Source organism: Bombus huntii, chromosome 18 (assembly GCF_024542735.1).
Source record: "Bombus huntii isolate Logan2020A chromosome 18, iyBomHunt1.1, whole genome shotgun sequence".
Classification (NCBI taxonomy): Eukaryota; Metazoa; Arthropoda; class Insecta; order Hymenoptera; family Apidae; genus Bombus; species Bombus huntii.
Window position 1 is genome coordinate 5,184,352 of NC_066255.1, and position 26,002 is coordinate 5,210,353.

General features: G+C 32.4%; 2 protein-coding genes, 1 long non-coding RNA gene, 1 other non-coding gene and 1 pseudogene across 7 annotated transcripts in view; 2 read left to right on the forward strand and 3 right to left on the reverse strand.

Annotated features, from left to right (window-relative positions):
• LOC126875500 (uncharacterized) overlaps window positions 1–26,002 on the reverse strand; it is a 555,738-nt gene that overhangs the window by 406,185 nt on the left and 123,551 nt on the right. Inside the window, exon 1 of one of the 4 annotated variants that reach the window (XM_050638469.1) lies at window positions 14,288–14,489. The exons of the other annotated variants lie outside the window; for them this stretch is intronic. The gene's annotated coding sequence lies outside the window, so the exon portion shown is untranslated. Of the gene's footprint in view, window positions 1–14,287; window positions 14,490–26,002 lie in introns of those variants that run through there. 4 annotated transcript variants of the gene reach the window in all.
• The window catches only part of LOC126875523 (uncharacterized), a 422,308-nt gene that overhangs the window by 12,688 nt on the left and 383,618 nt on the right, over window positions 1–26,002 (forward strand). The gene's annotated exons all lie outside the window — the stretch shown is intronic.
• LOC126875541 (uncharacterized) lies at window positions 539–22,344 on the forward strand. The gene is made up of 5 exons (XR_007693542.1): window positions 539–3,470; window positions 4,767–5,060; window positions 20,446–20,519; window positions 20,618–20,891; window positions 20,990–22,344. It is a non-coding gene; the product is annotated as an uncharacterized LOC126875541 (long non-coding RNA).
• Window positions 15,545–15,649, reverse strand: LOC126875611 (U6atac minor spliceosomal RNA). Its single transcript, XR_007693583.1, has one exon. It is a non-coding gene; the product is annotated as a U6atac minor spliceosomal RNA (small nuclear RNA).
• LOC126875603 (U6atac minor spliceosomal RNA) lies at window positions 19,488–19,585 on the reverse strand (annotated as a pseudogene).

The following is a 26,002-nucleotide window of genomic DNA, read 5'->3' on the forward strand; positions in this document are numbered from 1 at the left end:
AGTAGATTTCTATTGGTGTCTCTTGCAGCCTTCAACTAGAGCTACAAAGTTAACTTTTTGGTAATGTCCTTTGCTATAAATATAAGAACGTGCTCCCTATCGCTTTTCTTCCTGTTGCATTGTAACACTGTAAGAGTGAGGATCTGGATCAGCATATACTATACCTGTATTTATATTTATACTTATACCTGTGCTTATTTCAATATATTTTTTATTACAAATTCATCCACTCGTTCCTCTATCAGTCAACCTCAACAATAAATATCTGTACGTTAAAGTAATACATACAATTGTCTTAAAAAGAAAAGATACCAATCTTCTTGCTAATGTCCTAAGACATACTTTTGCGATTATATTTATCTTATATAAATTGCAACAAATGTTATCTTTATGAATAGAAATATGAAAAAACTTCCACATGATCAAAAATATCATTTTAACTTTTTCTTTAAGAGTTGATACATATTATTCTACTTAAATTTAAAATTGAAAGTATTCTATTTATCTAGATTTTTCAAATATTCTATATTTTTGAGTATGGAGCTATCCACCAATGCTTATTCATTGGTAGATCACTGATGCTGCCTCTGGAGATTTTAATACGCTTTAATAAATCACAATCTTCTCATCAAACGATTTGTAAGATTAATACGTTATTCTATTGCTGTTCATTAGTTCATTTGTTGTGGAACAGCAATGTTCATCAGTAAAAAACAATTTATTCATCAGTTGTTTAATAAAAGGTTTGTTAAATGTACCAATTACAAATCTTTATAATAAAGCTTTTCATTTCTCGCTTTTATATTTGTTTAATACGAAAATTCAGTATTAATTAGTAATTATAATTATCATGTTATAATATGGATATGTAGTTAACTCTGTTACAAAGCAACATCTTCGTTACTTTTAATGATATGCAAAAATGCCAAAGGATTAAACTGTTTAGTTCGAAGAATGTTAAGGTAAACAAAAATTTTCTCAAGGTTATATTTTTTGGGACTTTAATCTCATCAATGTTTCCCTCAATGGGATTACATATTTCTATCATCATCGCGTAATAGCTGAAATTGAAATCTTATACATGACCTTATAATATGACCTTCACGTAACGGTGAATATACAAAATTCAGAAATATATTAATCCATTATTGCGTATTGCTATTAAGCTTCGTATCAAAGCGGTTATTAGCGAAAAGAACATAACATAATCACGTTTACATTCGGTATAAATGAACGTTACTGATGCTAAATTATGGCAACCTTAGGATCAGAGGTTAGTCAATTTTCGGTATTGTGCACATTCGTTTGAACAAGTTTCGAGTAAAGTTGGATATATGTAACGTTAGTACTAGACGAATGCCAACTATACCTAAAAAAATATCTAGACATACGTGGAGAAATCAGCGAAATCACACATAGCATTTAAGCGTACGGAGAAACATCTTTGGCGACACGGCTCTTGCAAACTATCAAAATAAAAAAGAACATGCCCGGTAATAAATAACATTAATAATGCTATTAAGGTTTGACAGCAATTACTGTAAATCTACACTTATCTACTAAAGAAATAAATAGGGATAATGGCGTCAGTAAATCTTCAATTCCAAGGTTTTTATTTTACTTAGTAATAGGATACATCCATATCACATTCCATTACAGCAAGAAATAACAAAAAGTGACTTTATCCAGAGAATAAATTGTTGTAGTTGAATGATAGAGAAATTAGCTCAGGATAGTACATTCTTGTCAGGAATATTCTTCTCGGACGAACGAATCGTCACAATACAGAATTATGCACTTAACTCGAAACCCACGCTCGCGAAAATATATGAGAATGGCAACAGTGTAACATATACGCTTACTGCTACAATGAAATGTCACTCGCCATCGATGAGCTAAAAGTATAATTTTAGCGAGAACACAGAGCGGTTTGGTTGCCGTCGAAGGACTTCAAATTTGATGTCACGATAAAAGAAAGACGATTGTTGAGAAAGCGAGCCTCGCGCTTTCGCCCGACGATTTCATGTTCCTACGAGCACCTGAAACTTCGTAGCAAATAACAAGTTTTTAAATAACCTTATCTTGTATTATGCTTATCTAAAACGTAATTACTATGTAATTTTTTCTTAATTTAAGATTGCATTCCATTTTTTTTTCGCGAGCAGTTATTGGGGAATTACAACGAAATTGTTCATATTCTTACAGATATCGAGACCTTTTCTCTATTTCGTTCGGCAATTTTCATTTTTAATGCATTACATTTTTGTTTCTACGTCGTACTCCAAAATTTATTAACGATCATTTTCTATAAATTAATATTACTATTACTTGATTTTGGATCGCTCTGCTGTGAACATGTCGAACGTAAGAACAAAGAACAAGAAAAGCAATTGAGATACGATGAAACACCTCACAGAATTCCTTTTCACACAAGCCAGTTTAACAAAATGGAAATTAATTTAACTCTCGTATTGCAATGCCTGAATCCCTTTTATGAGCATTATTAAAGAGAAGACTTTTTCAACAAAGTTCTCAAAACACGTGAAGATATAAGCTTGTGCTTCTGTAACAGTAAAAATTCTCGCGAATGGGCAATGCTTATTTCGCAATCAAATTAGCAAGTGGATAGAAATTAACGAAAATAATTTTGAACACTTGTTACGATAAACATTCCTTCGGTAATCTCTGTATTGTAGTTGTTTGTTATTCGCATCTATTAGCAAACATTTTTTAATTTTTCGTATTCAGGGCCACATTACGGTCATAGTGTTATAGGTCATTGAATTGGTTTTCGGTCTCAATGATGGAAATGTGTAGTCTCGTTAAAAGAGAACACTGATGGGATTGTAATCTCGAAGCATATGACTTTGAGAATATCGTTTACTTATTGTAACATTTCTCGAATTGAACGGTTTATTCCTTTGGCATTTTTGAATATTATTAAAAGTAACGGAGATATAAAATGTAAATAATAAAATATAAAAATATATATAAAAAAGGCAAGTTTATAATTTAAAATATTTGATATTTTAATAAAATAGATATTTCACCCATATATGTATAATGTAATACGATCACGTAGATGATGAGGTGGTAGTTGGTAAGGTGCCCACAAGAAATACTCTTGATGTTCATCAAAAAGGGTTTAATAAACTATTAACAGTCAACAGTCAACAATTTACGATCAACAATTAACGATTAACAATCGAGAGTTAATAATCGCGTATCTCGAATTGTGTTTGCTTCGCTATGACGCTAAACTTTTCGTACTTCGCAGCTCGGGACAGAATGAGTCTTTTGTTCGAAGCCAAACAGATTCTTTTCTTTGTTGCCCCTCCATATCCCCACTGCGCACGCGTTTATTAGATGTCCGCAACGGTGTTGCCGCGTATGCATTCTTCCGAATATTCGACGAAAGAACCGTAGGGATATCGATGGTACATTAGGCATGTCGGCCTTACGCTTTGAAGGTACAGCGCTTTGTGTCGCGAAGCCGTTGGAAAGTTCCGTGATCGAGTGTCGCCACAATCATAGTCATCAAATTTAAAACGTACATTTTTCTCATTAATACACAACCTTAAATTTTTTAACGATTAGACCGTTTGCACTTGTCATCTGTATAACATCCTTTATGTGTATCTTCATTGTGCTTTTCAAAAGGGCAAAGAACATTTTAACATTTTGCATTCGCTTTGTGTAGCCGCGCTATCTTGCACGAGGACATACCATGTCGAGGCGTGTCTGTTAAATAGAGATTACCAGATATCCGAAGAGCAAAGTTGTAAGAGATTACATAGAACATGTGGTGTAGCTAATATGCAAACCTATTCTATATATATAAGACGATTTAAAGCTCGTAATGCGAGAATTTCTATCTATTTTTTATATTTCAAATTGCAATATCGTGTTGATTAATTGTATAATTATTCTGATCATTGGCTATTAATTTAGAAATGTATGAAAATATATAGCTCAGAAAATTCTGAAGGTAAATGTAACGAAGATTAATATTATACTAGGAAATAGTAATATTACTAATCATTTGAAGATTCCTCTATTGTTTTTCATAGTACCTTAAAACCTGCCCTGAAAAGTCGAGTTAAAATATTCGATCACAGAAAAATATTAAATTCGTTGAGCTTTCATCTTCTTATATTCTAATTTAATTTAATTCTGATCATCGACGATGTGTTGATACTTTAATGTTAAGCAGAATTGCACCCCATATATCTGGACCTCAGAGCCAGAATGTATCAAGTCACACTTTTCAGTCTTTAGAGGAAAGTGAATCAAAGTTGTAAAAGACTGCGGACAAGATATAGCCTTAATATCACTTTTACACTATTATATTCGAAAGTAAACAGCCATAGAACGAAAAATTTTTTTCATCGAGGAAAGTGAAAAATTTGATATGGGAAACACGTAAAAAGTCATTTTTTTAAACACAATAAAAATAATAATTATAAATGTTATATACAATACAAAATAATATTTACGGATTCGTGGTGACTAGAGTTGCAAATTAACTATCTAGTTGTCTTAATTATTGCGATTAGTTCACGTTAAACAACCATCGTTTCCTGTTTAATCAACATCTGTACAATCCATTTATTGCAAATAAATTAATTGTAGTATAGTACAAAGCGAACGATCTCGCTGATTTCAACGACCTTGAAATATGTCATCAGGGTCAACACTCTGAACAACTTTTCCCTACATATGTTACCATCGATCTTTAATAAAAATTTAAATAACATGTTTTGCAGATTTATGTCAGTTACATACATGCTGAAAATTTCATCGTAATCGGTTAACGTTGCTATTGTCACGACCGGCATACTTCAAATCCGACGGACTGACGATAGAGATAAAGATGTGGCGGCACTCGGCGACAATGTATATCGTTGAAGTGCCTAATGAACCATCAACATCCCAACGGTCCTTCCACCGAAGGTTCTAGAAGAAAGAGCACGTGGCAACGATCGCGGACGCCTAGCAAATGCATGGACGGTGGGGATGTTGAGGGATCAACAAAAGAAAGTAATCGGATCCGATCGAAAGTAAAAGCATAAGAGTCAGTCTTAGAAAGTCACGCCTAGAGTTCGGAAGTAGATTGTAAAGTGTATTGATGTTAGAAAAAAATAAAGTTTTCTTGTTTTATTTTTCACCTGAAATTCCTTTTTTATTTTGTTATTTTACGTGACACTATAATGAGAATCACAGTTTTTCACGACTTTTTACTTGTAATTGTAATAAATCTAAAGATTCTTACATCTTTCGATGCTTGACGCTTGTTTCTGCATCAACCGAAATTATGTGAGTTACCTTAATTCATACCTTAATTCAATAAAATAATATAAAACAGAAATTGTTGTTCATCTATTGGAATATGTTGTTAAGGTCACCATTTTGGAAAAGTTTTCCCTATACATGTACCATCGGTCGGTCTTATGTTCCGAGATATTCACAAAAGCTTCAATTAAATTTAATTTCTATTACGTTTCACTTTGGTGATCGCCTCGCGACGACCACATCTTTATATAGCTCATCCTAAACTTAATTCATTGGTGTTAATCATCTTTAATATAAATAAGAAAAGAAAAATCAATGGGTTATAGATGTAGTTGGATGGTAGAGTAATATTCGGGCCACGCTGGTCAGTAACGCTAGCGTGACTTAATTTTTATTTCATTCCATTTTGTAAATGTATCATAAATACTTTTATGTATAGTTCAAAATTAAGACTATCAATAGGTTGCGCATGGTGAACATATATGTGTATATGTATACGTGTATAAATATCTATTGATTCTTATTATTAATACATATGTACGTGACGAACAGACAGACAAGATGTACGGTACTCGTAAACAACATTATGTTTGTTATATAGCAGAAGTTTTATTTCGGCGGTAATGTAGTTTTGATAATCAAATAACTGGATTTTTCGGTATACTGGTAGAAATATTTCTAGTTACATAATATTAATTATAATATGGATCAATAAATTTAACAATTAAAAAGTCTAATATACTGATTTCTTACTAATTAGCCATAATTTAAGTGGAAATTAAAAAAAAAAAAAATAGTATTAAAAGTACATAGAGATAAAGATATTTTTGAATATAGGTTGGAAATTAGAGCCAAGTAACTGTAACATGTATTGTTGTTCGGAATGACGATGTTGATAACATATTTTAAGCATTTTGTAAATAACTATCAAAATTATTTTACAAATTACTAGCCATTTGATTCTGCTACGGTATCTAAATGTAATTGCTTAAAGACATGTATTGGGTAAAGTTGTTCAGAATGACGATGTTGATAACTTATTTTAAGCATTTTGTAAATAACTATCAAAATTATTTTATAAATTACTAGCCATTTGATTCTGCTACGGTATCTAAATGTAATTGCTTAAAGACATGTATTGGGTAAAGTTGTTCAGAATGACGATGTTGATAACTTATTTTAAGCATTTTGTAAATAATTATCAAAATTACAAATTACTAATCATTTAATACTGTTACGTGATCTAAATGTAATAGCTTATAGAAATTTTGTAAATATCGGAGAACAGTTTCGACTATTATTCATGCTAATCGTTGTTAATACCTGTTACGGAACTCTTGCGGCGGAATACGTTGTTAACGGCTAACAGTCGGCATTGGCATCGCGTTTCAAGGTTACAGAAACGTTGTGAAATAACCGTGTGCACTTTATGACGTAACGCGGTACGCAGACACGCGCGGTATAAGAGCGCCTCGAGGTCCTTGTGCAATTAGCTCCGTCCATCGTGTACGGTTACGCAAGAACGCAAAAGGTGAGCGCGATCTGTCCTGACAGCTAGTCGCATTAACGTGTCACGGTTGTCGCTGCTGGCAATGTCAAGGGCGTACATATGATGTTTGTATCTGCAACTTACTGCTGCAGCATTAAACGAAGCTTGAAATGTTCTTTGACTAAGTAGAGAGAAGCGGATAGCATAATTGGCACGACTCATTCTTAAACGACAACTGACCTCATCTAAATGTAATAATCACATTATTATTAGTTACGTTAGTCACTCCTGTTGACTTTATGCAGGGAAAGAGCCATAGATTCACGTGTCAGAAGAATGTTTTCGTTGATTGCTTTGTAAAGTAATTTCTTGCACTTGTTTTACATGATTGAATATTGCTCTGTATACTAAATAATAATAAAATAATACTAAAAAATAAGTTCTTGGAAACGTTTATTCTGTTTTTCGAAAAACTTCTGAAATTTCTCAATATCAGTATAAAAATACTTCAAATGTTGCTTCGTTTGTTCTTTTTCAGTTAAAAAGTGATAATAATATTTACATCTAGGGAAAGAGTCATGGATTAATGCTAATATATCAGAGAAAATTATTTCCTTGTAAAATAGTTTCTTAGGTTTGTTTCAAATAGTTTGAGTAGCGAAAGTTAGTTTTTGTAATTTCTGTGTTTGATTTACTTTTCTTTTATTTTTACTAGTAACAAAAATTATGTTATCAAGTTATTCCATAAAAGTAGTAGCGTGTAATTGTATGAGTTTAACACATTAAAGACGAGATATATTGGATTTATTAATAAATAATATTTGAACAATCTATTATCTATTTTTTTCTAAGATAATAATTGGATGTCATTCTTGCTAGGCAAAAAAAAGGGAATGTCTGTCAAATCGAATTTAACAAGATCACGTTGAAGTGCGATTATGTATTTGACTATTTGTTGTGCTATTTTTAAAAGCGTACAGTGGTATCACCTAATTTGGAGTTGCTTATGTGAGCAATAAGACTAACAAAATAAAGAGAATAAATGTATTGAAAATACTAATAATAAGCGAAAACATTAGCGATATAATATTTGTTGTAAAGCCAATTAGACTAATTATCTATATCATGTGAGTAATTTTTAAATTTCATCATCAGTTTATTTCGAATAAGTACAAGTACATTAAAAAATGGAATCATATTTACAGAAGAGATAATAGAAAAGTACGAAAATTTCATTTTGACGATAAAAATGGAAAACCAATTAAATTATTTCAAAATTCTAGACAAAGCAATCTTAACATTACATTTTAACATTTTTGTTATTTAATGAGTTATATGTAAAATAAAAAATCAGTGGAATGTTTTAATTATTTAAGAATTCTAAGCAGTTCAATTGATAATTATTGAGACTAGGGTCGATTTCACCTATTCCAGTGACCATAAAAATATGTTGTCAAGGTCAACATTCTGAAGAACCTTTTCTTTATCCACATAACCGCCGCATCGCTCGGCTTTCTTTTCCAAAATATTCATACAAAATGTCAATTAAATTCAGGTTAGGATTACATTCTATCTAAACTTAGATTACGAGAGAGATAATTTCTTAATATTGTCTAAATAGAAAACAAAAATCAATGCTGTATATGTAGATTGGCCTAGAATAGTACCCGAACACTATTAGACGGCCGGCAACACTAACGTGAAACAATTTTCGATGAATCGATTGATATATGGAATATTGAACTTTATTCTAATCTACATTTGGTCAGACATGTAACAAATATACTCCTTGTCATTGAAAAATTGTTTGGAGAATAAAAATGTATAAAATGAATTGTTAAATAATACATATAATATTAAATATAACTTGCTTTATAACCTGAAAATTAAAGCCTAGCGGTAGTTACATGTACAGGGAAAAAAGCGTTCAGTATTGACAACATATTTCAAGGTAATTAAAATTGGTAAGTTTGCCCTAATTTTTATTTCCCCGAATACTTCTGTTGAATTTTATATCAGGAAAAGTTGAAATGTTTATAATATTCTTATTATTAATTATCGGTTATATATAAAAGAGAATCTTTATTGAATGGTTATTTACGGAAAACAGGTCGAATCTTAATTTTTATAAAAGAATGTGTATTAATATTTATAATTTATTATGTCAGTGAGTAATAAATATTTAATTAGTTAACAAATTTCTGAAATGGGAAATATATATATATGTATATATCTGTGCATAATGTACAATATAAATATTTATAATAAATCATTTTCAACAAATAGAAAATTCTTCTATCTTATATCGTTATTAGGATGATTAATGCATCGAAAAACGATTAATTTTTGCATTTGTTGATACATATAGGTTTCATTATAAATAGATATCGTTGTTTGCTCTATACTCAACGATTAGAATAATGTACAAGTAGCGAAGGAAAACATGTGTCCGTATCGAGATCAGCGGATGCATGGTTGACCAGACGTTTATTTTTCAATGTATTCACGAGCTATGAATACATTTATACATAGTACTCAAACGTCATGTTGTGCGAGATCAATATCGTAGAATATAAAATTTGTAATAGTGAAGATAGTCATTCTTTTTAATTGATATGATAAGCTGATATGATAAGTTGAGTTTTATAATTTCTGGAAAAGACTGGTTGTAACGTTTATGCGGATGTTTATGCAAATGCATATTTCAATAGAATATAAGTACGTAAAATTTGTTTTGTCGCTAGGCTATTACAGAAATGTATTTTTTATGTTGCGTATTTTGCATATGATTAGCGTATTTACTCGTTTGAGTCCTAGAGGTCTTTGAAAAAACAAAAGCGCTCGTCATATTTGTTATTTTTATGAAATACATCTATATTATCATATATGCGTACTATTAGTTTATAAATATTTCAAGTATTGTTCAATAAAAATTATTGAGAAGATAACAATGAAATACAAAATATCGTCAGTCGTCCGTAACGTTCAAATGTACTGGGACTTCTCGACACAAAATCTAAACAATGCAATCGCGTCGCGTGGAACTCAAACGATTAGTAAATATCGACAAGAGGAGAGCCAGACCCAGTTATCTTGACCTTGATATATGCTACCTTCAGAAGGGTTTAGTCGTCGCTCGATATTCCTCAGTTGTTTACAAAAATATAGAAATATGTACTATTAAGTACATTGCAGTCTGCCTATACATAAATTTCCAGTATGTATCTGCGAACACGAACGTAGCCGACGCGATAGTCGCATTTATCTCCCAGTTGTTATTTTAAAGAAACATCGCACGCATTGCCCCATTTGCTTCGCGAGTTCCGTTTGCTCGTAAAAATCTAGTCCAACCCAATACTAATTTCACATACGAGAGAAGTGGCCCTACTTTCGGTCAAGAAACATCTTTCTTAAAAATTCCTCGCTCGCCCGCTTTGCCTATGTGTGGATTTGTTATTGGACTGGACTAGATTTTTACGAGCGATTGAAGCAAGCGCGCAACACTTGTTGTGTTTCTTTACCATACACATCCGAACATTACTTGGGGAAATGTGCTTGACAACATATGCCAGGGTTAAGATCGTTAGATTTGGACCCACTTTTGTCAACGTTTGCCTCATATTTTATTATAAAACTATATGTAGAAATATATTACATATATCATATACATTTATGATAATTTTTTATATTTATGAGAAGTTCGCAAAACTGATGTTAAAGTTTTTCAAATCATGTATCATCTTTCCAAGTTGCCTAATTAAGTGATATTATACACAAATGTATGGATTAATAATGACTCATTAAAAGGATAACAACATAAACATATACGTACTTACATACATATACTCTCCCTCTTTTTCTGTGTGTGTGCGTGTTATTCTTTTAACGAATCATTCCTAATCCATACACTTGTGTATACCATATATATAATATATTATATAAGTTATAATACACGCTATAATCAATTTGTAGAAGCTAAATATATCGGATAATCTAAAAGTCAGTGTACCCATGATTTTTTAGACACTTCCGATAGCCGGACAAAAATATGTTTCGAATAAAAGTTTATCAGCTTTCTGTCTACTATAAATTATAATATTATCAATTTCAAAAAAAGTTTCCCTTTGATGAAAAATCAAGGTCACCTCTATTTTTTTTTTTTTTAGATGAAACAATGCATCTTTTATACTCCATTCAATGCACTTTTAATTTTCTACAAAAAGATATTATGGTAGTTAGATCCGAAAACCATTATTTTAACAAATGTTTTAGCTTTAATGTTATGAAATTAAACTCATGGAAGACAAGGAAAACATAAGAACAGGAAACTTTTATACAATAAGTTACACAACATTGCAGTTAAAATATCTTTTAAACTAATCATTTTTCAACCCAATAGTTTTTTGCAAAGAATTTATAAATTCATTGAATGCCGTATGCAAAATTGTATTAACCCACTTAAATTTTGTGATTTTGATTTCTCATCGAAGTAAAATTTGTTTAAGTTCTTAACGTTGCATTTGTAGTTGATGGGAAGCTATTGAACTATTCCGACTATTGGAAGTGCCTAAAAAATCGCAGGGACTAATTTTTAGACCACCCTGTAGATCCAATTAAATCAAATATCGCGATTTGCTGTCGCCAGTAAGATATAATACCACTGAAATGAAATATACGAAATGTTTAAAGTAAAGAACAGGAGACGTAGTAAAATTAGATCGTCTCAATAACAGAACAATGTTTCACGAGTTGCGGAAATATTGTTCAGTGTGAAAATATAACAAAATTCGTTGTGAGAAGAAGTCGCAGTTGATACAACACTGAAATATGTATTCTCGTGGACGTAAAAGCAAAGTTCAGGCATAACATAATATGGAAGAATTTTCACAATTGGAAGATACTAACGGTCGATAAACGATTTTTATGATTTTTTAATGTGTGGTGAGGGGCGTCATTGTGAGCAACGTTTTCCTATACATGTTGGTGATGTGAGACCTTAGTTTTGAGATACATCTTCGCAAAAAACTGTTGGTATCAATACAGTGAATTCTGTCCATAGTTGGCGCATGTGTGGCAACGTAGACATCAATATTGGTTGCTGGCCGCCGAACGCTTATCTTCTGTTTATAAACGAGGGTCGAGAGTGTTTAAGGGACCCATACACAACGTGCACATACGAGGCTGCAAGAAATGTTTGTTATAACTCGCTTAAAAGTGAACATTATCAATGTATCGGTTTTGGCTTAATTTTTTAAAATATGGCCATAGATTTAGGTAACAGACAACAATATAATTTGTTATTATTTTACGGAAACATTGCAGGCCGCTTCGGCCGAGTTTAAAAAACCAGTTCAAATCCAAATTCAATAGGTTAATGATATCTACCTTTAACTGAATTATAAGTTGTAACAGACGTTTCTTACGACCTCGCATATGCTCGTTGTGCACGGAGTCTTTAACGGGCTCGCTTGACCCTCATTTATATAGAGGAGATAAGCGGCCGGCGGCCCGAAACCATTACTGATACATACTCTACCACAGACGTATAACTATAAGCAGAATTCACTACAGTAGCACCGACAGTTTTTTGCAAATATGTATGTCGAAAATTAAGGCCAATCGCCAGTAACATGTGTAGGAAACAGTTGAGAATGGTGTCCGTTACCGCATGTGGGAAATTCATCGAAATTGGAAATCTGTACATTTATGAAAAGAAATTTTATATGCACATGTATAGTTACTAATATATTTTAGTGAAACCCTGATAACGAGATATGACAACATTTTTTGGCTAGGTATAACAAACTATTCCAAATGATTCGACGTTACGTAAAAATTACCTTGGTGATTGTTGTAAATTGGCGACTTACAATATTAGAGAAGATATTGCTGAAAACAATGTGTGGATTTTTGTTGATGAGACAACAGATAAAATAGATCGAGACATAGCCAAATTAATGATTGGAAAAATGTTTGAGAATCAAATATCAGTTTTCCATATATCTTCTTTTAAGAAATTAAAACAAACAAGTTACGCAACTGCGTAAATTAGGCAATACGAATACTATGGTCTGGAAAACACTTGAGATATTTTATCCAAACATGGTGCATCTAACGTGTATAATTGATGAATTATATAGAGGTGCAGAAGAAGTACGTTTACATTTCCTATTAGTAAATAATGTAGTACATTCTATTAATGAAGTATTTATAATAGCACCACTTTGGATCGAATGTTATCGTAGAGTGTATCGTAGAACATTCTATTACCACCTGAACCAATTTTAACGAGCTGAGATACTTGGCTCGAGACAGCTATATTTTATACCACACTGGTATTTGGAAAATATTAAAAATGTTGTTAAATTTTTCGACGCGAATGATGTGCTAGTAATTAAAACAGCACAAGATCTTCTTCAGAATGAATTGCTAATTCAAAATCTAATGTTTATCAAAACCCACTTTGGGATTTTCTCGGATAATGTATAGAAACTGGAAACAATTGGAATGTCTTTCACTGAATCGGTGAAAGTAACGACTGACACTGATAAATATTTTAGGAGCATTCCTGGAACTTGCGCAGCCAAAATTGTATCAAAGTGGAATGCAGTTTTAGCAAGACATACCAGATTCTAAATAATCTAGAAAGTTAATGAAATTTTTCGAGGTCAGTCAGTTGATGAATTGGATGAGGTTAAAGTATGCTACTGTAGCAAATTTAAATATGTCTCGATTACGTCTTGTGACGATGAACGCTCATTCTCAGCTTATAAGTTGATAAAATTAATATAACAAGTACCAAACTGCTCCTATCTATATATATATATATATATATATATATATATGTCGGGTTTACATTAGAATTAGGGTTAGGGGCGTGAAACGAATCTTCGTTTGGGTTACACGTTGTCGTTATGCAATGGAGAAGACATTGACTAGTGCAAATACGATTATTATAGAACCGGACAAGTAACCGCGGTAGTTAGGTGCTCGAGATACTAATGACAATGATCCTAGGTTCAATAACGAATCCGCGGTCAACGGGATGACAACAGAACGTACTCACAAAGTCTAAGTCTGAGAATAATCACTGATCGCGAAGGCGTTACTCTTGGATCGATGAGATCGCGAGCGAGAATGCCTTTCCCGTCCCGATGATGCCACACAGGAAAACTATAACGGGGTGTGTCTAAGGATACGAGATCATCGGATTCGTCGAGAAAAGCCTTCGTTCAGAAAGTGTTGCTGCTAATTGGTTAATCTCCATATCGGTGGTTAGAAAAGGATGCTAGCCGCCCTCGAGGGAAAGTTGCTAGTGGGAGACGCCGCTCGTTGAAAAATATGTCTCCCCTATCTTCCCGTAGTTGGGACAAAGACTGTTTGTCTGTTTGAAGGACTTTAGTTAACTAAACCTTAAGATTTATAACGGGCCCTCGGGCTAGCCGAACATGTCGCCGTGTCGCCACAAATATTTCTTTTAAGGAGAGCTATAGAATTACTTCATACCTTTGTTAGGCAAAGCGTTCATCCCGTGACCACGGCTACGTTCGGCGACTGACTGTCGCCTCGAACCCAAGCTCATTATCACAATTCTCGAATAATTACAATCGGGTTGAATAACTACAATTGTTCAATTACAGCTATAGTAGACTCTAGGTTACAATGTTGCGGGATTATCGAAAATTCCAAAGGCTCCGGTGTTCTTTCATCTCCGACATATACTATACGTAAGCTCGTCAATTTTCAATATATAGCCATAAGATTTGTTTTCTTATATCTCAGAATATACGATTTGTACAAAGCGATAAGTATGCTCTAAAGTCCTTCCTTTGAGTTCCACTTCACAACTATTAATACATAGTAACCTATTAACGAATTTTATTTAACATTTTTATTCCACATGTCTGTTGTAAATTACATATATATAATATATATATATATAGTTATTGATTATATATATTATATAGTTGAATGACGCATCGAACCATATATATTATATAGTTGTTGATATACATGTACAGAAAAGACCGTTAGCGGCAGCGTTATAATCGCTATAATCGTAATTATCATTAGAGTCACACCTTATAGTTATCTATATACATATTACTGAACCTAAGTATCTAATCTTTCTATTTTTATTTCCTGTCCTTCATCCGTATGTATTAGACGCCGTTAAATACATTTCAGAGTTTATTGTACAAAAACGTACATCTTCCTTCCATCCGCAATTATCATCGCGATATCACTTTTTTATTGCATCAGGCAATGGATATAATTTTCAACTTTCACAGTGCATTGATTTTAAGTCAAGCGCCAACGATCGATTGATTTTTTGTCTACACATACACGATAGAAACGTGGAAAAATCTGCACATCTTTTGTTCTATCTCCTCCTCTGCTTTGACAGTTAAAACTATTCCATCGCGTTTCAACTTTTTTAAATGTGACTGGTGTCCGATATTAAGCGCCGTCCAACATTATGGAAAACTCCCCTTAAATGATGTCAAGTGTACATCTTTGTTGTGCTTGCATCGTTTTCATAACTGACATGGGGTCCAATCTCTCGCCAATCGCTAGTCGCAGCATACGACGGGGGGCCTCCCACGCCGCACAAAACTCCAGCGTATGCTGGGCACTCTCCGCAGTGGTGACAGGTGTTCGTCACCTCTCTTCCGATTTTCTGCAGGTATTCCCCGAATACTCTATGTCCTGCGAGCGCCTGGGTCATCCGGAAGGATAGCGGAGGCTCTCCGCGGTCATTCCAAAAAAATTCGGTAAGTGCCGCCGAAAGGCGACAGTGCCTTACCTTATATATGTGTTCCATCCTTGTCCAGGGGAATGCTAAACGTCTCTCTTTTCATACTGTAGAAAAAAAAATTTTTTTTTTTTGCGTGGAGGAAATCTTCATAGACACCATACACCACCCCCTGTGGGCCGGAAACACAGGGCGGCGGAAGGTAGTGCCGGATTCTTACCGGCTAAAACCTCCACTGCGGGGCGTAACCAGCGAGAGTCGATATCGTCGGGGGCCCCCCTGCTCTGTGCTTAATAACACCAAGCACACCTTTACCAAGCACTCCCAGAAAGTACACCTACAACACAGCGCAAGGGAGATGGGGTGGGTATGTATGGTCTTCTGGGCACTTGCCTGTTGTATATTACTTTCAGGAGAAATTTTGGCTTTTCCATCCTTTTGCAAATATATTTTGCAGGCCGAGGATTCGAACTCCCGACGCGTCGTCTTTGGTTGTGAGCCTTAACGAGCGTAGCCGGCTGCCCCGCCGAGGTTTTAGTTGTTTGGAAAGTATTTGATTGATATAGCTCGACGAAACTCTGGCCCAAGCGATAGGTAAACAAAGCAGACTGAGCTCAAGAACAGTCACAATACAAGCCGAAATACAAATACCTATGATATAGTCAGTTTTACGCGACACTGCTGTTGTGGAAGTAAACTCTAATCCTTTTTCCCTTTTATGGATATGATAAATGTATTATATTTTGTAATAGATGACGGTTTCAAAATTATATTTCATAAATAAACGATACTTCGATAGAAATTCAATAGAAATTCAAGAGTCTTCAAATGTGATTTTATCCCAAGCAATGTAATAATATTACGCCTAAAAGTAAATCGCATATTATAAACAAAAAAATTCAATTATAAGAAATGTTCACCTTGAATCAATATCTAATAAGAAAATACTTACAACTCTAAAAAACCTCCATGGTATAATATTTCCTAAAACACCGTGGCAGATGTAAAGCTATCTGTTCACGACCGTGGCTCCTGATATTCGTGTTTGGGCCAAAATCTTCATCGCGAGTCAGATTCGTTAAAGCACGGGAAGGGGTTAATGTGACAATGTATATCATAGTAAATATTCTAAATGCTTTAGAAGAAAGTTCCTTAATGATTTTACCGTTTATTAAATCAAAATCGAGAATGTTCTGGCTCAATTTTAATTTCAGGATAGTAGCTCGAGTAGCTATAAGGAATGTTTGAAGCGATATTTCATCATTAAATCGAAACATATTATGGAATCATGTTTTTTTCTAAGAGACTTCATAGCTCATAATAATTTAGTTATATATATAACTAAATATATATATTAAGTTAAAAAATACACTAAATTCTTCCAGAAACAATTTTTAGTATTAACGTTATGAAGAATTGTTATAATTTTCAATACGTAGGAAAACAAAAATTTTTAATACGTAAATTTTTACACATATTTTGCTTATTTTCTAGTAATTCATTAGAAAGACCTTAAGGCTCCCGACTCGAGGAAACGATCAGTTCATTTCCTAATGGAACGTATCAAATATAGGAGTGCCGCCCAATAGAGGGACAGGACGTGATATTTAATCCATTTGCGCCTATAAACGTAAAACAGCATTCATCGTTGTAACTATGCTTGTGCACATGTTAAACATTGCATCCCTTTGTTGAGTTGCTAAGAGAGTAACAGATTTTTAAAAATTTCAATTTTTAGACATTTTTAAAAAATAACTAAAAATGCCTTCTTTCTTAAGCATCATAGTTATCCAATAAAATTACACTATTAAACAGAAACAAGTCGTAATTTAAGATAGCAAATACTTTGCTTCCATTCTTTAAGCGTTATTTTGAAAACTATGAATTTGCATGAATATCCACTCTGTGGTTATACATTTTCTAGTAACATTCTTTCAAAAAATCTATGTCATGTATTTAAAGATGAGAAGGTTCTATGAACCAAGGAAAAGGAAATCAGAAAAGAGCCAAGTTTTTATTTCGTATTTTTATAAATTATTTCTTGTAAATTATTTTGAAGATCCCCTGCGTTACTTATTTTCGCTATGTCCGATGTTAGGTGTCATTCTATGTTCTTTTAAAATCAATAACCAACGTTTAATGATTATTTAATCTAAATATTATGACAATTTTATTTATCTTATTTCTTTACTTTGATTTCTACCGTAGTTGACCTGTAATTAACGCAAAATAAACAAAAACAAGACATTATTTCTTTTGTGTATCTAAGGAAAACCATAAGTGTCGACTAATAGGGAAACTCCCCCTAGACCGATTTCATTCCTCCCAACAGCGTCCAAAAAACTTATAAAAAGTTGTGAAGTTATTGAAAAAAGTATTTGAAAATAGGGCGTGAAAGATAATCACTGAAAGAAGTTTAATTCCATCGGATCAATTTGGCTTCAGGAATAAATACGCCACGAAAAAGTACATAAGGTATCAAACAAGATCATCGTTCTCTATACGGTAGAGTTTGGCGTGAATTACGTATAAACGATATAGCACTACAATGTGGAACAGATAATGCTGTTCTCTATGCAAGAACATTGGGATGAAGTTTTTGATAATTAAATTATAATTTTTCTTAAAGATATTAGATTTTAACTTTAATAATTTGCTTTGATAATTAATAAAACAATTGAGTGCGATATATTTTAAAGCACGGCACGGCACATAGACCCACGCCACAATTTTCACACTCATCGCGCGATAGCGTTTTTCAAATTGCTCTTCGTTTTCTATTTTGAAGCGACATTTTCTGGTTGAAGATTCTAAAAAGTTATACGGATACGGATCGACATATTTATTTTAACAGAAAGACACATGATATCTGACACTGGTGTATCAGGAACAATGACTATATATTCTGCTCGTATATTGTTAACATCGTTATAAAACGTTGCGAGGACAAGAAAAGTGGGAAGCAAGACAAATGAAAAAGATGAATTAGTTCAAACGTTGAGCGAATGAGTCAGTAGACTGAACCACTATAGTGGCGCGTCGTACCTAAGTGGTTAAGGATATTTTATTGTAGATTTCTTGGCAATATATCGTATGTCATACGTCTTCTCACCTGTACTTTGATGGTAAACACTCACGATTGCGCAATTATCGTATAGGCAATGTGTCACAGGAAATCAGAATTCTCAGAGAAATTGTCCACAAGAGCCTGCTTCGATTTATTTATAGATTATTATCTTATAGATTTCGTAAAACGAATTATGATAGCCTGCGGCGTTAGGAAAGATAAGAATTAATATATAATTTCAGATGAAAAACTTGTCATTAATAAATTATAAGTTTAAGTATCTTTCAATTTGTCTGTAAATATTGGCTTGGCAACTGAGAGATTGCGGATTTTGCCATTAGGTGGTATTGACGAAATCCGCAATCACTTAGTTGCGAACTTCAGCTAGGATCGAGTTTTAGTCCCTTTCGATTATTTTAGTAGAATCATCTTGTCAATAAAATATCTGAAATAAAATAGTTGTTACGATGTTTAGAGGGTGAAGTAAATCTCTGCTTGAGCTCAATTTTCTTGATTACATTTACAAAAATATGAATAAATTCGGAAGTTTATCGTACTCGTATACTAGGACAATTTTTAATTAAATATATCCAAATTCTAATTTCATAAAAATGAAGCCATTTTCGCAGATAAAGTAACTTCCTGCTGATTGTTTGTTCATACCCAGTCTATAATTAGCCAGGTTCAAGTATACTTGACAAATTTTCAGACTCGCTTGCTTGGAAACTAAACCACGGACGAAAAATTTGTATCTTATATTCTTTTACTATCTTTTCACATGGAACCATCGCATGGTCGTCTGTAAAGATTATTCGACCGAATCCTGTGTACTGAACAAGATGCAAATAGTTCCCATACTATTGAATTTTAAAACAACTGATTTCAAAAAGATCTGGTAAGTGCCGCCGAAAGGCGACAGTGTCTTACCATTTATATATGTGTTCCACCCTTATTTACGGGAGTCTCCCCTTTCATACTACAAAAAAAATTTTTTTTTTTTTTACGTGGAGGAAATCTTCATAGACACCTTTACCACCCTTGGCACAGGTGGTAAAGGATATGACTGTTGTCACAACAGCATCGTCACCGAACTTCACTGGTTCATCGTCCTCAGATCAGTCAACATATCTTCGTTAGTTGTCATCCTTAGATAAGCCAACTTATTCTCAGTGTTATAATCAATCCAACTACCTCTATTGGCCTGAACGAAATAGAGAATCGATCATTTCGTGACGTCGATTGTCTAATTGTAACGAGAATTTACGACTCCCGTTGGCGCGCTTCCTCGCGATCGCGTCTCTCCGCGAACGATCGATCAGTAACTATAAGATATAATTTATCATTATCTACAGTAAAACAATGTTGCATTCGAAAAGATAATGTGACAATTTATTTTAAATTCATTAATTCGTATTTACTGTACGACAGAAGTTAATTCAAAGCACAACTACCTTTGGAAATATTTAAATTTCTGCCATCGGTAGTTTTTGTTGCGGTAAATTTTTCATTAAAGAATATCATCTAATGCGATATATTTTAACTAAATTTAAACGTGTCTTCGCAAACCATGTACCTGTTAATAGTCTCTCTCCATGTGTTTATATGACATAAGTATTAATACAGTGGATTATAAATATTACATTGTCCGAAAAGTTTCTTTCGTTTTATAAGGAAATAATAGAGCCACAACGTTTTCTGCTTTATATTTATTTATTGAATTACGTATAAATGATGTATGTTCTAACAGAACCAAACGAATTTTAATTTATATGTAAAAATTCCCAAGTCCCTCCATTCCAATATGTCACATTAATAACTTAATTATTGTATTTGTTGTTTCAGGTGAGTAACATTGAAATTTATTCTGGACATCTCGTTGATCACGTCGGATTGAAATAACTAAGACATAACTAAAGGTACTGTCGTTATTAGTACGTTTATTTATTGTTATATCAATAATTTTATTACAGTAATAGGACGTTTGATATTTATAATATTTATAAAAATATTATAGGAATGCTAAAGGCAAAATACGAAAAGTTCAGAATTATGAACATAGTGTACAGTTAAAATGTTCTGCAGCAGTAATCGATAATTATGTGAAAGTAATAGTTAAGAAATTTATTTCATTCGATATCTAAGACCAAATAACAATACTTCTTAAATTATAGCAGCGATATCGAATATGAAATTGTTTTCAATTCAATTACCAACTAAAATTATAGTAAAATAAATATAGATAATAATAATAAAGAAATATAGAGATACAAAATATATGTAATAAAAAAGTTAGTAGCATCTCCTAAATATTGTGAAAAATCTATTGACTAAGTACAACTGTGATACAGAGAAACACTGCTGCAGGGCACAATTTTTTCTTCTCTAGGTCTTGGCTGATTTTGTGTACTATCCGATGAATTTGTTCTGTTGGATGTCGCTTCCGAAAACCAGATTGATAATCTGACGTTATTTTCGAATCCTCGAAAAAAGAATGAAGTCGTCCGATTTGCATATTCTGAAAGAGTTTGGATAAATTTGACGGAAGAGCGATTGGTCAATTTGAATTTGCTGGATGGATTGGCTTCCTTGGATTAAGAATAAGAGTAATAAGTGATAATTTCTAAAGCTTTGAATAATATTTAAGGCGAAGGACTGCGTTAAATATGATAATAAATATGACAAGTCCTTGAGGGGATGTCCTGAATTAGAATGTTCTAAAATAGCGTCTTTTTGTGATATTTGTTAGAAGGGAAAGAAAGAAACAAAGTTGTTGAATTTCGAGGTATGGTTTTCTATATATTTAACGAGTACAAAAAGTTTTGTTAAGTAAAAAGAAAAATTATAATAGATTCCTAAGCCTATTTCATGGGCTGCAGTTTTCAATCGGCGTGAAAGATCCACCTTGTAATCCTTGACTGAAACGAAAAACCAAAAAAGGATTAAATTATTCTATATATATTTTTCTTCTCGATGAACTAAAAAAGTTCGTCAAGAAGTTTATTTAAATAATCATTATAGCACCTTAAAGTCTATTTTTTCTTTTTAAAGAACACATTTTTTTTAACCCGTCAAAATTTGTAATTTCACGCTATTTTCTGCCTTCTTTTTAGTTCTGCAGTCTGCTACAAGTAGTATACCAATAACTAATTTTTTCTACGTTAGTTTTACTCATATTGTTAAGAACGATGTAAATAAAATAATAAAAAGAGCCTATCACAAGGGACGTTGGAACGTGTACGCAAATGAATAGTTAATTGCATGAAAATTCTTAATTAAACTCTTTGCATTAAATACTTTCACGTGACATTTCTTTTCTATAAGAAAAATTTGAATTGATACTAAATAAATAAGGGTTTAGCGTGGATAATGATTCTGATGTAACTATTTTCATTCCTACAACTCATATGTTATTTGCAATTGTTTTTAAAATGATTTCGAAAGTTAATAGAAAGTTGTATACTTTTTTATTTTATTTTCTGATTCGAATTTCTACAAAATTTGTTAAAGGAATTATCGTTTTTGCCGAAACTGAAAGGTTAAAATATAGCATACATATCTGTATTTATCATATTTCTTAATTATTTTACTATTACTTTATATTACATTTCAATGTTTGTATTAGACATCTTTAAATTAATTGTAAAATGCTATTACTGAAATATTCATTGCTGTTCTGCAGACATATTCAATTGTAAAATGAATAAAGCACGACTTGATCTTGTCTAATCTTTTTTTTCTCTATTTCTTTCTACAAATTTAATTTTTTTTCCCCATCCAACTGGCGTCTACTGATTTTCAATTACAATTCAGGTATCTACATACCCTTCTCACAGCGGTCAAATGTATTGCTTTTGAGTTGCGATTATATCGTGACAGTTTACTTGCCGTGTAAAATATAACAGGTCTCGTTCCTATAGCTATATGTTGAGTTAGCAACTAAGTCACTTAGTTGCCAACTCGATAGTATTGAAAAGCTTCTTTTTGAGATTGCTTCGGGAGGAAATCCCTTGTTTCTGAGTGCTCTCGCTCTACAGAAGTTTTATGCCTTTTGTATTATTGCAATGTTTCTTTTTCATGTTCCCGTTTAGGATGCATGAAAAAGTTAAATAATTAATTTCCAAAACCGCTTATCGAAACATTTTTCGGTTTACAGTTTAATCTAAACAATTTTACCACAATTCGTTTTCCTTTCCTCTGATAAATATTTAAAAAATTGATTATCTGCGATTACTAAAAGTTTTATTTCTGTACCTCCGGAATCGCCATCGATATGCTGTTTTCTATTACTTTATTTGATAATATTTTGATATTTCATTTGATAATAATTATTTGATAATATTTCGGGATATTCTTCGTTATTCTAATAAAGCTGAGCAAATCGATATACTATAGAAAAAGTATCTTTTAATTAATAAGATGAATCATACCGACTAAGCAAACCATACTCTATTCTTTGTACTATTTCAGTATGAGGCACTATTCCAACTGGCAAGCTTGCTTGCGATAGAACAAAAATCACTATGTGTTAGCCTGAGAATATTAACAATAATATTCGTTTCCGTTCACTCGCTTGGCAATTAATAATATTAAGGTGCGATAATAAATAAATATACACACATATTAGATTGACAACTAAGTGATTGCGGATTTTGTCAATACCACCTAATGACAAAACCCGCAATCACTAAGTTGCCAACCCATATAACTATATACAACGTTGATTCGTAAAAGGTAAATTAATCATTTCGTCAGCGATTAAAAATTATGGATCAATAATTACGGAATACACAGAAATATTCATGAAATTTCTCTTCCTGACGAAATTTTCCTTCTTCTCGGTTTTGCCCATAACATACATAATGTACGTTAAATCGTTTTCTCTTCCTTCGTTGCTCTATTTCTTCCTCCTCTTCTTCATCCAGAAGTATCACTATCGTAGCTAACTGTAAGTCTTCGATTAAAAATGACATTTTGTTGTATGTTCTTTTATAATGTTTGATTTCCAACTGAGTGACACATTTATCCCGAGCACGTTCCGGACGATCGTGCAGAAATATTAACGCATAAACGCCCGGTCACGGAACGGACGCGGCACGGTTGTGTATAAATCGACCTTAATTCTGCTTAGGCGACACCGGAAGTAAGAACAAGTTACGCGCCACGAAATCACGATACGTCGGATGCGTCGACACACCTCGATTGTCGACATAGCGCGACATTGAGAGATTGGCGAAATAAATTCTTATTTCTTATTCTGTTTGCAAAATGATACTTTAAACATAATTTTTTATTGGATGAAAGTCAATTATGTTAAGAATCTTAATATATAGTGTATCTTATAATATATAATAATAATGTACCTTTACATTTTAGATTAATTTTTACATTAATTTTCATACTCGTATGTATGATTTAATAGACATTTAAAACATCTTTTCAAATGATTAAAATTTGTTCATATATTGCAAATTTTATAATCGTTGTTGTATAGTTATTGGATAATTGTACAATTTCGTTATATAGGGGAACGTAGCTTAATTAGAAATATTTGATAAAAGTTTATGCAATTAATCTTTTGGTTAAAAGTTTATTAAAACCAAAGCAGGAATTCTTACATTTTCCTTTGGTGTAGATGATTAGATAAAGGAAGAATGTATTTGGAAAACTATGGTAAAAATGTTCAATACAATAATTTATTAAATACATAATATAGGATATTATTTATAATTATACATAATACATATAGTAAGTAAACAGATACTATCAATGTTATAGATTCTTTTGGAAAGTATTTGTACTAGTAGTGTCTTCCATAAATTAGGTGATCATCTGTTTGATAATTTAAGGATGCGCATCTGTTTCGGTTACAACAATAAAAGTTCCTTTTCAAATTACTAATGAAATTATGACAAACAATGCTAGAAATTAAAAATATACGTGTACCTATATCTAACTGTTTATAAGAAGGTGGAATGCCTGCCAAATATTTTTTCAACACATTAAATGCTGCATTTGTACAGTAAAAATGTTATTCGATGTAACTTGTTATTATATTGACTAGCTTGAAAGGCAGTGCGCACATTATATCTAGTTTTATATTTCAGAGGTTGCGGTTACATATTGCTTTTATGTTCGGCGATGACGGCATTGTAATTCGACTGAAATAGATCCAAGAATATGTATTAGTCGGTCAGAATTCAGAACACCTATAGATGATTAAAGCGTTCCTGGAATATTTATTATCACACGTAAATACATTATTCATGAAATAGTTACTATTTCATAGCATTTTAACTAATGCCATTAAATCCATTCATTAACTTCTTCGGTGTAGCTTCATATTGCAAAAATAATTCTTGGTCTTAATCGTTTTCTCTATCATAAAGAGCAAATGAAAAAATAATATTTGTAATAAAAATACAAATATTATTTCGATAATCGGAGATTATACAATAAAAAAAAATGTTATACTATGTATAACTTTTTGTTAAAATTGAAAGTGTTAAAATGCAATTTTTGCATGTGTCTTAATACGGCCTCTATCTTTTTCAAATTCCTCCATTCCTTTTTCATTTATCTAACTAAAAGCAGTTTTATAGCACAGTTACAAATTTTTCACGCTTCATGTAATAGCGACGAGTAGACTTTGGATTTTAATGCATTTATACGAAATTCAATGTAAAAATACATATTTTTAAAGCAGAGTACTCGTCATAATCTTTACTAGATAAATTAGTAGGCAGTAAAAATTAGTAGATGAAATTTACATAAAAATTAGCAATCTGATAGTAACATTTACGCTCCTATCTACAGAAAAACTAATATCGTTAGTTACTTTCCGATATAATTGTATAATATTATCAGAAGTATTGTTGTTAAATAGGTTTTGGAGTTGGATATTTAATTAATTCACATAGATTCAGTTTTTATATTCTGTATTTCACCACCATGTACAACCATATGAACACATCGGATACACTCAGGCAATTAACCCGTGGCGGACGCTAAAAACAAAAGAGCGTCGTTAGAAGTCGTACCAACTTTACATGTAGGAACTAATGATCATACCAACCTAATATTTTTCTGAACAAATATTTCAGTTTATTTCTACTGTTAGGTAACTCCCTGTATACACGGTTTATTGATTGAACCAATCTAGAAAATTTAGATCGAAATGTTTACCTAACAGAACTTCCGAAACAGACAATTTACATAGAAGCTACGCAATAAATCGCTTCGTTTAAAACAAACGAGTTCCAAGGAACGCGTGATCGCTATATTTATCGCAATCACCTGAAGAGATCGAAGGTTGTCTCTAATAGTTTTTGCCGTGTTTTTTAACACTAGAATTACCGGTATTTGAGACGTAGCTATCTCTACCAAAGCCAGTCGAAATGAC